This window comes from Hyla sarda, chromosome 7, assembly GCF_029499605.1.
Source record: "Hyla sarda isolate aHylSar1 chromosome 7, aHylSar1.hap1, whole genome shotgun sequence".
NCBI lineage: Eukaryota > Metazoa > Chordata > Amphibia > Anura > Hylidae > Hyla > Hyla sarda.
Window position 1 is genome coordinate 68,682,008 of NC_079195.1, and position 14,944 is coordinate 68,696,951.

Consider the following 14,944-nt stretch of genomic DNA (forward strand, 5'->3'; position numbering starts at 1 on the left):
ACTAGTCTGTGGATGAAAATATAAAAGAGTTATGATTTTTAGAAGGCGAGGAGGAAAAAATGAAAACGTAAAAATTAAATTGTCTGAGTCCTTAAGGCCAAAATGGGCTGAGTCCTTAAGGGGTTAAAGGGGTATTCCATGAAAAAAAAAATATCAGATCAACTGGCTCCAGAAAGTTAAACAGATTTTTAAATTATTTATATTAAACAATCCTAATCCTTCCAGTACTTATCAGCTGCTTAAGTTGAGTTGTTCTTTTCAGTCTGAGAACAGTGCTCTCTGCTGACACATCTGTCTGTCTCAGGAACTGTCCAGAGCAGGAGAGGTTTGCTATGGGGATTTGCTGCAACTCTAGACAGTTCAGAGGTGTCAGCGAGAGTACTGACAGAAAAGAACAATTTAACTTCAGCAGCTGATAAGTACTGGAAGAATTAATATTTATTACTCATTTACAAATCTGTTTAACTTTCTGGAGACAGTTTATGTGAAAAAAACTGTTTTTTCATGGAATACCCCTTTAAGCTTAGGTAAAGCTATTGGACTTTTGCTAGGCTACTAAATGTTTAAAATACTAGAGAAGCATATAAGCTCCATGATCCTGGTGTGGGAAGTCTTTTGGAAGCTGTACAATGTAATGCATATGCTCAGACTTCCTGGTTTAAGCGGCCATGCTTGTGACATCACGTCACGCCTCCTATATCCATGCCTATAGGAGGGGGTGTGACGGCTGTGGTCGCTCGTCATGCCTCTTCCCAGAGACATGAGGACTCAGGAAATATCATTTTTGAGTTTTTTTTCCCTCCTTTCCTTTTAAAATCCATAAACCTATAGAGCCATATGAGGGCTTGTTTTTTGCGCGACCTTTTGTACTTTATAATACCACCTTTACATTTAGTTCTTACACAGTGCACATTATGGTAAAAACATTATTCTGTAGGTCAATGTGATTAAAATGATACCCAATTCCTTTTTTCTATTATTGATTTGTAGTACTTAAAATGCTATCTTTTCTTAACAAAATTGCTATGCTTAAAATTGTCCTTTTCTGACCACTGTAACTTTTTTATTTTTCCATATTCAGGGATTTATGAAGGCAATTTTTTTGTGGTGTGTTCTGCAGTTTTCATTGGTAAAAAATTTTGTTTTGATGGGACTTTTTGATCGCTTTTTATAAAAAAAAATTCTGATATATGTGAATAAAAATCAGAATTTTAGTTTTTTGGTATTTTTTTACGTTTTGCTGTTTACTGTGCGAGATCATAATATTTAAATAGTTTGGACATTTAATATATATATACATTTTTTTGTTTGTAAAGTGGGAAAATAAGGGTGATTTCATTTTTTATTGGGGGAGGGGGTTTTATGTAATTTTAGAGATTTTATTTATTTGACTTTAATATGCAATCATTAGATTGCATTCACTGTATAATGCTATGCCTATGACATAGCATTGTACGGTATGATTGGCTATCCACTAATTTAGCCTGGCTAAGCCCAGGCTATTTCAGTCAATCGGCGATTGGCGGCAGGAAGCAGGAAGGGGACCCTCCTCCGTCATTTTTGTTCACAAGCTCCACTGAGCTTCCTGCAAGACATCATGATTGGCATTGATCACGGCGTCTAAAGGGTTAAATGCCGGGCAGTGGCAGGATCACTGCTGCCCAGTAGCGGTGAATCTGTATTAAAAATGGCTATTTCTGGGTTACAGAGAGCCTCAATAGGGGTGAAGAACAGTTTGCTTTGTTTTAACACGCATAGGGAGTGTGCTGTGTTAGTAAAATAATACTGTTCTTCAGTATGACATGCAGATTCCAGGCATCGCTATTAGAATCACTGCGGCAGAGCATCTGAATGTGGCAGCAGGGAGACCATATGGCGTCAAAATTGAAGAGAGTAAATAGATTTTTTAATGTAATTTTTATTTGATTTAATATGAATGTATTTACATTTTCTGAGTACCCATTCTGGTGAGCATCGAGCTGGCGGTTCACCGTGAGGCGAGCTACCAACTGTTCCAGCCCATGCCTCTCACCGCCCCCCCCCCCCCCCCCCCACTGTCTTACAATTTTGTGGAACTGCAAATGTTTCATTTAATCAGTAATGGTTCATTGTCATCGCTCCAACCTGTTTCATTTTATTCTTGTGGTAATTCCACAGCTACTATATGACGTCGAAGACATTAGGGCTTCAGTCTTGAAAAGATTACATCAATTTTTTTAAATAGAAATTTAAGATTAAAAATTACACTCCTAAGTTTTAATGTCCCGTGCCCCGGCGTGTGGTTAAAAAGGACCAAATGTAACAAGGAGTCACATGCCACATGGTGGCACAATGACAGAGCCTGGAGGTGGCATCAGTATCAGGAGACCATATAGTGCCTGAATGACCACCTGGAGTATGTGGCAGCATGAAGAGACCATATAGTGGCTGAATGGCACAGCCTGGAGTTGGCTGAAGTATGAGGAGACCATATAGTGGCTGAATGGCACAGCCTAAAGTTGGCTGAAGCATGAGGAGACCATATAGTGGCTGAATGGCACAGTCTGGAGTTGGCTGAAGCATGAGGAGACCATATAGTAGCTGAATGGCACAGCCTGGAAGTGACTGAAGCATGAGGAGACCATTTAGTGGCTGAATGGCACAGCCTGGAATTGGCTGAAGCATGAGGAGACCATATAGTGGCTGAATGGCACAGCCTGGAGTTGGCAGCAGCATGAGTAGAACATATAGTGGTTGAATAGCAAAGCCTTGAATTTGTGGCAGAATGAGGAGACCATAGAGTAGCTAAATGGCACCGCCTGGAGTTGGCTGAATCATGAGGACACCATAAAGAAGCAGAATGGCACAGCCTGGAGGTGGCTGAAGCATGAGGAGACCATATAATGGCTGAATGGCACAGCCTGGAGTTGGTGGCAGCATGAATAGAACATATAGTGGCTGAATGACACAGCCTGGAGTTTGTGGCAGCATGAGGAGACCATATAGTGGCTGAATGGCACAACTTGGAGGGGGCTGAAGCATGAGGAGATCATATAGTGGCATAATGGCACAGCCTGGAGGTGGAGAAGCATGAGGACACCATATAGTGGCTGAATGGCACAGCCTGGAGGTGGTGAAGAATTAGGAGACCATATAGTGGCTGAATGGTACAGCCTGGAGGTGGATGAAGCATGAGAAGACCGTATAGTGTCTGAATTGCACAGACTGGAGGTGGCTGAAGCATGAGGAGACCAAATAGTGTCTGAATGACACAGCCTGGAGGTGACTGAAGCATGAGGAGACCATATAGTGGAAGAATGCACAGCCTGGAGTTGACCGAAGCATGAGGAGACCATATAGTGGAAGAATGCACAGCCTGGAGTTGACCGAAGCATGAGGAGACCATATAGTGGAAGAATGGCACAGCCTGGAGTTGGCTGAAGCATGAGGAGACCATAAAGTGGCTGAATGGCACAGCCTGGAGTTGGCTGAAGCATGAGGAGACCATATAGTGGCTGAATGGCACAGCCTGGAGTTGGCGGCAAAATGAGAAAAACATATAGTGGCAGAATGGCACAGCTGGAGTTTGTGGCAGCATGTTGAGACCATATAGTGTCTGAATGGCACACAGCATGGAGGTGGCTGAAGCATGAAGAGACCATATAGTGGCTGAATGGCACAGCCTGAAGTTTTTGGCAGCATGAGTAGAACAGATAGTGGCTAAATGGCACAGCCTAGAGTTACCTGAATCGTGAGGAGACAATACTGTAGCTGAATGGCACAGCCTGGAGGTGGCTGAAGCATGAGGAGACCATATAGTTTCTGAATGGCACAGACTGGAGGTGGCTGAAGCATGAGGAGACCATATATTTGCTGAATGGCACAGTCTGGAGGTGGTGAAGCATGAGGAGACCATATAGCGGCTGAATGGTACAGCCTGGAGGTGGCTGAAACATGAGAAGACCATATAGTGGCTGAATTGCACAGCCTGAAGGTGGCTGAAGCATGAGGAGACCATATAGTGTCTGAATGGCACAGCCTGGAGGTGGATGAAGCATGAGGAGACCATATAGTAGCTGAATGGCACAGCCTGGAGGTGACTGAAGCATGAGGAGACCATTTAGTGGCTGAATGGCACAGCCTGGAACTGGCTGAAGCATGAGGAGACCATATAGTGTCTGAATGGCACAGCCTAGAGTTGGCGGCAGCATAAGTAGAACATATAGTGGCTGAATGGCACAGCCTGAAATTTGTGGCAGCATGAGGATACCATATAGTTGCTAATTGGAACAGCCTGGAGTTGGCTTTATCATGAGGAGACCATGTAGTGGCTGAATGGCACAGCCTGGAGTTTTTAACAGCATGAGGAGACCATATAGTGGCTGAATGGCACAGCCTGGAGTTGGCTGAATCATGAGGAGACCATATAGTGGCTGAATGGCACAGCCTGGAGGTGGTGAAGCATGATGAGACCATATAGTGGCTGAATGGTACAGGCTGGAGGTGGCTGAAGCAGGAAGAGACAATATAGTGGCTGAAAGGCACAGTCTGAAGGTGGTGAAGCATGAGGAGACCATATAGTGTCTGAAAAGCACAGGCTGGAGGTGGCTGATGCGTGAGGAGACCATAGATTGACTGAATGGCACAGCCTGGAGTTGGCGGCAGCATGAGTAGAACATATAGTGGCTGAAAGGCACAGCCTGGAGTTTGTGGCAGCATCAGGAGACCATATAGTGTCTGAATGGCTCAGCCTGAAAGTTGCTGAAGCATGAGTAGACCATATAGTTGCTGAATGGCACAGTCTGGAGGTGGCTGAATCATAAGGAGACCGTATAGTGTCTGAATGGCACAACCGGGAGTTGGCAGAAGCATGAGGAGGCGATATAGTGGCTGAATGAGACAACCTGGAGGTGGCAGCAGCAGCATCAGGAGTCCTGAAAGTAACCCGGTGATAGAGTGGTGCGGTGGGTGGCAAAAGCAGTACCCGGTGATGAAGGTGGGTGAAAAAAGGTCTGATGTGGAGGAATGTTTGTAACTGGGGAGCAGCTCCTTAAATCTGTTTGGCACTATCCGTATTTGTGAAGTGTTGGTGTGGCACCATGGTCAATCTACTCTGATGCATCAAGCATTGTTGGGTGGAAATCCTGGCTGATCCATGCCTGATTCATCTTCTCAAATGACAGTCGCTCCACATTTCTCGTGGACAGAAGAGTTCTTCTTGGGGTGACTATGGCCCCCGCCGCACTAAACACCCGCTCTTATGGCACAACACTGGCCGGGCAGGACAGCTTTTCCAGGGAAAATTCAGCTAGTTGTGGCCACAAATCAAGTTTGGCTTCCCAGAAGTCCAGCGGATCTTCAAGGTGTGTTGGCATGGGCATGTCAAGGTATGTCACCGCATGCTGGTTCAGGTCCTGCTCCAGGTCACCCTACTGCTGATGAGTTGCTTCACTATGCGGGTGAAGAAAGATACTCATCAGCGACTGTAGACTCAGGCTGCTGCAGATGGAGCTGATACTGCTCTTGCCACCCCACCCCTCCCCCGCAGCCATATCAGTGGAAGGTGAGCGAAGAGGGCCCCCCGATTCAGACCTGCGAGAGGATGGACGATGGCACCGTACTGACTACATAGTTGTGCCCTAGATAAAGCAGCATAGTTCTCCCCCAGATTAAGCAGCATAGTTGTCCCTCAGATTAGTACAGTTGCCCCCCAGATAAGGCAGCATAGTTGTACCCCAGATTAGTATAGTTGCCCCCCAGATAAGGCAGCATAGTTGTACCCCAGATTAGTTGTCCCCCAGATTAGGAGCATAGCTGTCCCCCAGATTAGGAGCATAGTTGTCCCCCAGATTAGGAGCATAGTTGTCCCCCAGATTAGTATAGTTGTCCCCCAGATAAAGCAGCATAGTTGTCCCCCAGATTAGTATTGTTGCCCCCCAGATAAGGCAGCATAGTTGTACCCCAGATTAGTATAGTTGCCCCCCAGATAAGGCAGCATAGTTGTACCCCAGATTAGTTGTCCCCCAGATTAGGAGCATAGTTGTCCCCCAGATTAGGAGCATACTTGTCCCCCAGATTAGGAGCATACTTGTCCCCCAGATTAGGAGCATAGTTGTCCCCCAGATTAGTATAGTTGTCCCCCAGATTAGGAGCATAGTTATCCCCCAGATTAGTATAGTTGCCCCCCAGATAAGGCAGCATAGTTGTACCCCAGATTAGTTGTCCCCCACATTAGGCAGCTCCCCCCCACACACACACACACACTGACACAGACACATATAAACACAGACACATACACAGACACATATAATCACAGACACTCACCCGCCCTGCGCAGCAGAGGGAGACAGGATACATGGCCTCTCCTCCTCTCCCCTCCCTGCTCTGCCTATGGATGGTTGTAAGACTGCACAGCAGAGAGAAGGCGGGGGAGAGAGGAGACAGGAGGTGCAAGCCCCCTCCCCAGCACTGTGCAATCTCTTCCTGTCATCGCACGGAGCTCTCCCTGTCACAGGCTGGTGTGTCAGACCTGGGCATTGTACGGCCCGGCAGTCAGTGCGGGTCGGTCAGAGCCAATCAAAGGGCCATATGTGGCCCACGGGCCGTACAATGCCCAGGTCTGCTCTAGCTCCTCTGGCTGCTACTGCTCCTCCTCTCCTGTCAGATTACAACATAAACCACCTATTTGGCAAAACCCAAACTGTGCCCCTGTTCATCCTGTAATCCTGGCGACTTACTAATTATGTGGCTTCCTCAAAGGGCCTGAGCAAACGGCAGGTGTCACTTATGAGCTGCCATTGGTTGACATTGAAGTTACATGGGGGAGTACCCCTATGTACTTGGATCATCAAGAAACCTGTGATGGCTTTTCTCTATTCGTGCAGTCGGTCCAACATATGAAGGGTGGAATTCCAACGTGGGGCAACTTCGCAAATCAGATTATGTTGGGGGATGCCGTTCTGACGCTGCAGCTCAAGGAGGGTGTGCTTTGTGGTGTACGAGTGGCTGAAGTGCATGCAAAGTTTCCTTCCCATTGTTAGGATGTCCTGAAATGGGGGGAACACTTCAGGAACAGCTTGACAACCAGAATTAACATGTGTGCCATGCAGGCAGCATGGTGAAGCCTTCCCAGTAGCAGCACAGACAAGATGTTGTTCCCGTTGTCAGTCACCATGGTTCCCATTTCCAGTTTTCGTGGAGTAAGCCATGCTCTTATTTCTTTACGAATTACTTTTAGCAGTTCCTCCCCTGTGTGACTCCATTTGCCAAGGCAAACCATGTGAAGAACAGCGTGACACCGCCGTGCCCTGCACAAATGGTATGCTGAAGAGGCACTGAGACTTGTCTGGGCAGTGGAGGCTGAGGACACGGTGGAGGATGAGGAGGTGGAGTCGCACACTGTCACAGGACCAATGACCTGAGATCGTGAAGGAGGAAGCGGCGTGACCTGTCCAAGTTGGTGTTGTGGCTGTACAGGAACCACATTCACCCAGTGAGCCGTAAAGGACATGTATTGTCTGGTACTGCATTCTTTGCAAAGAAATGACGGCATGGCACTCTCCACTTCGGATCGGCACAAGCCATCAGTTCTCTGAAAGGTGCAAAGTCCACCACTTGAAATGGGAGGGACTGCAGCACCAGCTACTTAGACAGGAGCACATTCAGCTTCTGCACTGTTGAGAGTTTAACAGGTACAAAATAGTACACCACTTAGATGTATGTATGCACTTATGAGGGCAGAAAAATGCGCTACAGTATGATTAAAAAACGTATTAGAGTAAACACAAGCCGGTAAATTACTTTTGCCTGGACTTTCACAGTATGTAGGCCCTTGACAGATTAACAGCTACAAAATAGTACACCACTTAGATGTAGGCATGTGGTATGCACTTATGATGGCAGAAAAATGCACTACAGTACGCTTTAAAAAAACGTATTTTTGCACAACACCAGCAGTACACAACAGTGCTGTAGCACACAAAAGCTGTGTACTAAACCCAAAATTGCGCTCTGTCAAAGACTAATAGGTATGGACTGCTGGGTATTATGCCGTCTACAGACTGGTATAACCAGCAGATGATTTGTTGTGGAACAAAGACACAGAATTGCGATGAAAAATTATCCCTGCCTCCTCTGCTAAGGTTTATGAAGTTGAGGAAGCTAGTTGAAATGTATGAGACAACACACAGCTCTCTGCCCCTCTCTGTAATATAATGCTGTAGAAAGTGACTGGGAGGTTAATAGCTGCAGTAAAAATCATTTTCAGTGAAAAAAGCACTGCTCTCTGTCCACCAGAACGCTGCTGATATGACTAGGAGGTGAAACGCTGCTGGAAAAGCTTTTCTGTGTAACACACACACAGACTGTCCATCCTATCTCTCTGCAGTGTAATGAATGAAGTGACTAACCGGAATAAGGCTGCTGATTATATAGGGCTGTGACGTCACAGGGGTGACTGGCTGCTGATGGCTGAATCCTGCCTTGCCTTCCCGCCTTCCCAGAGTTCCTTGCCCCATGTCCTCACATGTGGATCCTCCATTTTAGATGCCCTGGAGCCTGAACTGTACAAAATGGAGTAAAATGAAGCGATTCGCACGACAGAATCGCAGCAATATTCGCATTCAATTTTTCATGAAATTCGTAATGAATTCAGATTCGTCAGCTTCGATTCGCTCATCTCTACTGCCCAGCATAAGCAGTGAGTGTGTGGCTACTGATTATAGCCGACACTCACTGCTTGGAAGCAAGCATAGCTCCTGTACTCGCTTCAAAGCCACTTTAGGCATTGGGGTGTACAGGTACACCCTGTGTCCTTAAGTACCAGGGGACGAGGATGTACCTGTACACCCTGCGCCCTTAACGGGAAACGGTTCCTTACCTTGCTAAATGCAGAAGACCCAGCTAATAAGTAAGAAGGGGATGTCAGAAAGACCGGATGAGTGCTAGATAGGCATGACAATGATAAAATCATTGACGACAAGACGACAAGTTGAGCCAGAGGATAACGTCAAACATAAGGACAGTAACAATACCAAGGTCAGAGGTCAGGAGTAGGGTTAATACAAGGAGATATCACCCTGGTCCAGCATCCCTGTCTCCTGTTAGGATAACAAGCCCTGTCAAGAATAGGACTTTGTTCGATGCCCATAAGTATGTACCTTTAGAAATATAGCCAGTTGTAGGTAGACTTTTCTTCACCTAATGCAAAGATTCTGTTCACTGCCCTGGCCTTGTATCTACATACCTTGGCTAAGACCTTGGCTAAGACAGCTCTGTATCTGGCGCCCAGCCCTGAGACTACATGCCCCATCATTTATCCCCTATTTAAACCCATGCCTGTGGCCCTCAGATTACCTACATTAAGAGGTTCACTTTAAACTGAGGCTTTTATCATACCCGCAAAGTCAACTACCTAGCATACCTAACTGTCCATAGAGTACACCACATTGTTTAGAAAGCAGTCAGCAGAAAGTTTGTCTAACTTCAAATGGGGAATTCTCCAGAACCTCATGTACCACAAATCACTCGGTTACATGAAAAATGTTATGTAGACGTAGAGTTTCATTTTTTTTCTGCTGTCTCTCTAAGAAATATGAACTTGATCACTTTACATTGAAATGATCATGTGAAACATAAATCTATCAAGGAGAACAATTTAGCATAAGGTGAGAAAGTTTTTTACAATAAAAGATTTCAAAATATTCATCCACACCTTACCTAAATCTGGGATATATCAAAATTTTTGCACAATCTTTAGATGAAATAAAGTAAGGGGTTCATGAACAACTCTCCTCAAATCTGATCGTGTAGAATTTTTAAGTGACCTCCATGTGAGGAACAGAACTAATCCTGTCCGACCATTCCAAATAACTTTAATGTTACGATTTAGCATTTTAAAAAGACAGACACAACCTAACTGTATATTCTCTCCAGGCAGACTGTGGATTGAACGGGATTCAGACGTATATTGTACTACATGAACAGGGATTTCTTTTCATTCTTGTTCATTTGAATGAATTCATCTCACTTCCGATCTCTGAGAATGTTTTTATTCTTAAAGAGAACATTTAGGGTGCTTTCCCACAGGATGGATTTTCTCTCAACAGGTTCCAATACTAGAATAGTGTATAAGATTGTAAGAAAAAAATGTAAATTGACCTGCCGTTTGTATTTTCAATTCACATTGTGAATATGCTGTAGATTTAGTGGGATTTTCCCCATTGACTTCCCCCATTGACTTCAACATCCTCAAGAACTACTGCTTTCAAGATATCACTACAGAAACATTACAGATAAGTGTTTAAATCTACAGTGCGGTTTTAAATCCACATGGCATAAAATGTGCAGATGTCTACCGGGGTGAAAACACGGGGGAACATTTCGCAGATTTGCTTGTTTCGCTTGCACTAGGACCACATGGAAATATGCCTTCTTCATAGATGGCAATGCATGTCCGAGCAGAATCTGCAAAAACAATGTACATGTTCATTGTTTCTGCAAACGCCAAAATCAGGATTACAGAAGCAGATGTTTCCTCCAAGGAAATCCTGCCATGTAAACATGGCCTTACCCTGACAAATTTTCCAGCATTTACATCAAAGGCCATGTACACGTCAGAAATTTTGATGCAGAATTCCGCATTGGCATTCCAACAGAGATTCCAGAGCAGCATTGTCCCATTGTATTCAATGGGATTCTGCTACGCTGTGGAAATGGCAGAATTTCCGCACCAGATGTTTCTGACACTGAAATTCCGATTTCTGTGTCCACAGAAAGAATGAACCTGTCCATTCTCTCTGTGGACTCGTTTCGGAATGCATAGCCGTCTATGAGACAGTGCATTTCCGTGTGGTCATGTAATGCCGACACCCGCAGTCCATGGTATGTCCCCACGGAGATTTCCCATGCAGACATTTTGAAGTGTGAACATAGCCTTATATTTAAGCATTACAAGAAGTAGAACTCAATGCATCTCACGATTGACCGTCTCCCAGCAGGTGTACCTCAAGCAGACTGAGGCGAAGATAATTTTTGAACATAAAAGAATGGACTGAGGACAAGAAATGCTTCAACTAAGGATCCTGTGAAATTCAGAACAAAGAAAGGTAATTCACAATTACTTGCAACATAGCGAAGAGCTGAAAATTTGCCCAAGGCAGCCATAAAGTCAAATAAAGACCTTGAATATGAATAGGGCTTCACTTTCCCCCCTTTTAACCTTACACTTTCTTGCAGCCTCCACAACAATGCTCTGTAGTTCTACTAAGATCGTTTTCAGGCCCTTACTAATTGCCCCCATCAACCTTTCTCCAAAGACTATTTTTCTCCTTATTCATATGTTAAATAACCGTATAGTACTTTATGTCTGAAATATTTGTATGTTTCAGGTTTGGTCTGTGTGTTTGTTTCATTGTTTGTTTATTTGTTTGTGTTGTTTGTTTGCTATGTTGTAAAATTGGATTATTATGCAACACCTGAAGAGACTTTCTACTAAATTCAAAGTTTATGATGTAATTGTAGTTTCTACGTTATGAGTGGATAGGAAAAAAAACTACAGTATCTGTACCAAGTCTTCTATTTTTATAATAGGCCAATGACTAGTCCAAAGTGTTTAGTATAGAGGATTTTATGCTTGAAAATAAGGAATAACAGACTAAGGCAATGTTTACACAACAAAATTGTGGAATCCGGCAGAAAAATTCAGCTTGGAAATTCTATGGCAGAGTGGAATAGTTTTAAATGAGACTCTAATTGATCATGCACATGGGGGAATTTTCATGACAGATATTTTCGCCACAGAAATTCCGATTCTGATGTCTGCCGAAAGAATGAACAAGAATGAAATGCATTGCTGTCTATGGAGATATGAATTTCTGTCTATGGAGAATGGTCTTAGAGTTGGCAGAACATGCAAATTTGTGGAATGTCATCCCATGTTTTCCAGGTGCACATTTCACAAAATTTACGCTGTGTGAACCTAATCCTATAACATACTCCTATTTACATCTCTAACACAACAATGCAGCAAGTAGGTTGCAAGGATGTCAACTTCTCAACAGGTTCCAGGTCAGCCAATAGGTAGAATTCTGCTGATGGAATGTCTCACAAGAAGTACATAAAGAAACTACTGTGTATACCAGTGTTTACCAACACTTTAGCAATGGCTTCTTGAAAAGATCTGTAGCAGTAAATAGGTCTCCAAGATAGTATTTCACCAGTTTGTTTAACAATGTTGACTAGAACGTCATTGTGAATTGTTATTTTGCACAGATTTGAAAAACTTCCCTGAACCTTTCTATAACCTTGTGAGTCCTCCAACCTCAGACAACAAGAAAATCATAAAAGTTCTATCCTTTCAATTCACACCTAGAAACCATGCAGGAGATTTATCAAAACCTGTCCATAGGAAAAGTTGCTGAGTTGTCAATAGCAACCAATCAGATGCCTACTTTCATTTTTGAAAGGCCTCTGAATAATGATAGAAACGATCTGATTGGGCAACTCTTGATTGTTGATGAATGCAAATTTTTTTGGACTCCTTTTAACTATTCTAGGTTTTCTGCTTCCTGAAGTTAAAAATGAAATGATGACCCCCAGCTACCCCTATATAACTGTATCAGCAAAATGTACTGTATACTTCTATACTTCTGAATAATAGTCATACACTATACAGGTAACAAATGTTGCCATACATGTTACCATCATACAGGGAATGAACTAATCCTTTCCACCCTAGCATCTCGAACATTTCCTTAACAATTTTAGCAGTGTGGCATTGCACATTGTCCTGCTAAAAGAATCACTGCCAATAGGAAATACAATTGCAATGAAGAGGCATACTTGGTCTACAACAATAAAATATTATCCACACAAATGCCAGATTTCTTAGCAGAACTTTTCCCCGAGAATCACAATACCTCTTGCCTTCTTCGTATGGTAAATCCTGGTGTCATCTCTTGTCTAGGTAAATGAAGCACACATACAACTATCCACATGATGTAAAGGAAAACACCAGGTCATCTTCTTCCATTGTTATATGGTTTAGTGTTAATGTTTATCTGGCCATACAGCAGTGCCTTAAAGAGACAGTGAGAAAAAAGAGGACAGTGCCTCATGTTTTACCCCAAACACCAGAGCCCCAGAACAGGGCAGAGATTATATGGCTGTATAATCTTCTACAAGGTGAGGCCGCTCACCTTGTAGAAGATTATTAGTGCATATCACCCCTTTGAAGGGGTACTGATATATCCCTGGAAGTGAACTGCCAAGCCCAGAAGGTTATAGGATAAGGATGTCCCAGTCCCATCAGGAAATGCAGAAGAATAAACTAAATGACCTTGTATGATGGGCGCTGTTCTTTGTTCCAGGAAAATAAAGCAAAATCAAGTGTTCGGATTACTTTCAAGTGTACTATGTTTATTAAAATAATAAAACCAATGACGCGTTTTGGAGGTTCTGCCCTCCTTCCTCAGATTGCCATATCTGAGGAAGGAGGACTGAACCTCCAAAATGTGCCATTGGTTTTATTACTTTAATAAAGATAGTTCCATATGCATTTGAAAGTAATCCGATCACTTGAAATTGCTTACTTTCCCTGGAACAAAGAACAACGCCTATCATACAAAGTCCTTTTGTTTATTCTTCTGCACTTACGCAGTGGACATAAGTGAGCATTGGTACTCTGCCTGGTCTGGCTATGCCCCCCCATAAACATCAAGCTGCAATACACGTTGTGTTCTGACACCTTTCTATCATAGCCAGCAATTTGTGCCACAGTAGCTCTTCTGAAAGATCAAACCAGGTTGGCTACCCTTTGATCCCTACATGTATCAATGAGCCTTGGGCATTCATCTTCTCCCCGATTTACCAGTTGTCCTTCTTTAGACCACTTTTGGTAGCTACTAGTCACTGCAAAATAAAAACACCCCATAAGACATTATACTTTGAAGATGCTCTGACCCATTAGTCTAGTCCCCTCATTTTGGCCCTCATCCAAGTTACTTAGATCATTATGTTAACCCACTTTTTCTTGCTTCCAACAAATAAACTTAAAAAGGCTATTTACTTTCTTATTTTTTTCTCACGAGAATGTATTCACTTCACCTGCCATTGGTGTTAATGTTATGGCCCATTGGTGCATACTGAATAATTTGAAACAGTCTTGTCCCTTGAAATGCAAATAGTGTTAAACTAATTTCATATCCTCAATAAACATGAAGCAATACATTTTTGAAGCAAATCAAACTTTCAGTTTTGTAGCTGAATGCATTCCCGAAAACCAACCCTGGAAAAAAAAAAAGTTCCCCATTTTTAATAACATGTTTTGAGGTTAAGATCAAATAGAGGGTGTTGAAAGAAGTGGAGTGGAAATGTTTTTAGAGGTGGATATACTATTCTCCTTCTCATTTTCTCTAATGTCCTTGAGTCCTCAAACTCAATTTTATTTATGTAACATCTGACCAGATCTGATGCCAACTATCCCAGGTGTTAAGAATATTTCAGGCTGCTTAAAAAATCCTATCTGTTATATCCAGGAAAGAAAGTGCCTCAGAATCGACACAAACATTCCGAAAACTTGTAACAACTTAAAAATTCCAGCCTCATTCTTTTTTATTTCGTAGCTTATAAAACAGGCAGAATGCCAGTGAAATAAATTCCACAATAAGGTAAAGCTGCTGCTTTTGCCTAATTGACTTCAGCACTGTCAAACACCTGGCCATATGTGCGATAACACAGCTTCTAACTTACAATGGTCTCTTACCAACAAAGCACAATAATAAGCTAAATAAATTAGGCTTTCAAAACATGTTTACAGAACACCATGGACTTCCGTGAAGGTGAGCTTGGCAACCGTAATCATTCCCTAATCTTACTTACCTGGAGGAGTAAATGTGAAGTGCTTATAGGTGTTCCTGCCATGCTTCTTCTGTATATTACTCTAGATGTATGCATCGAATGGTGTCAT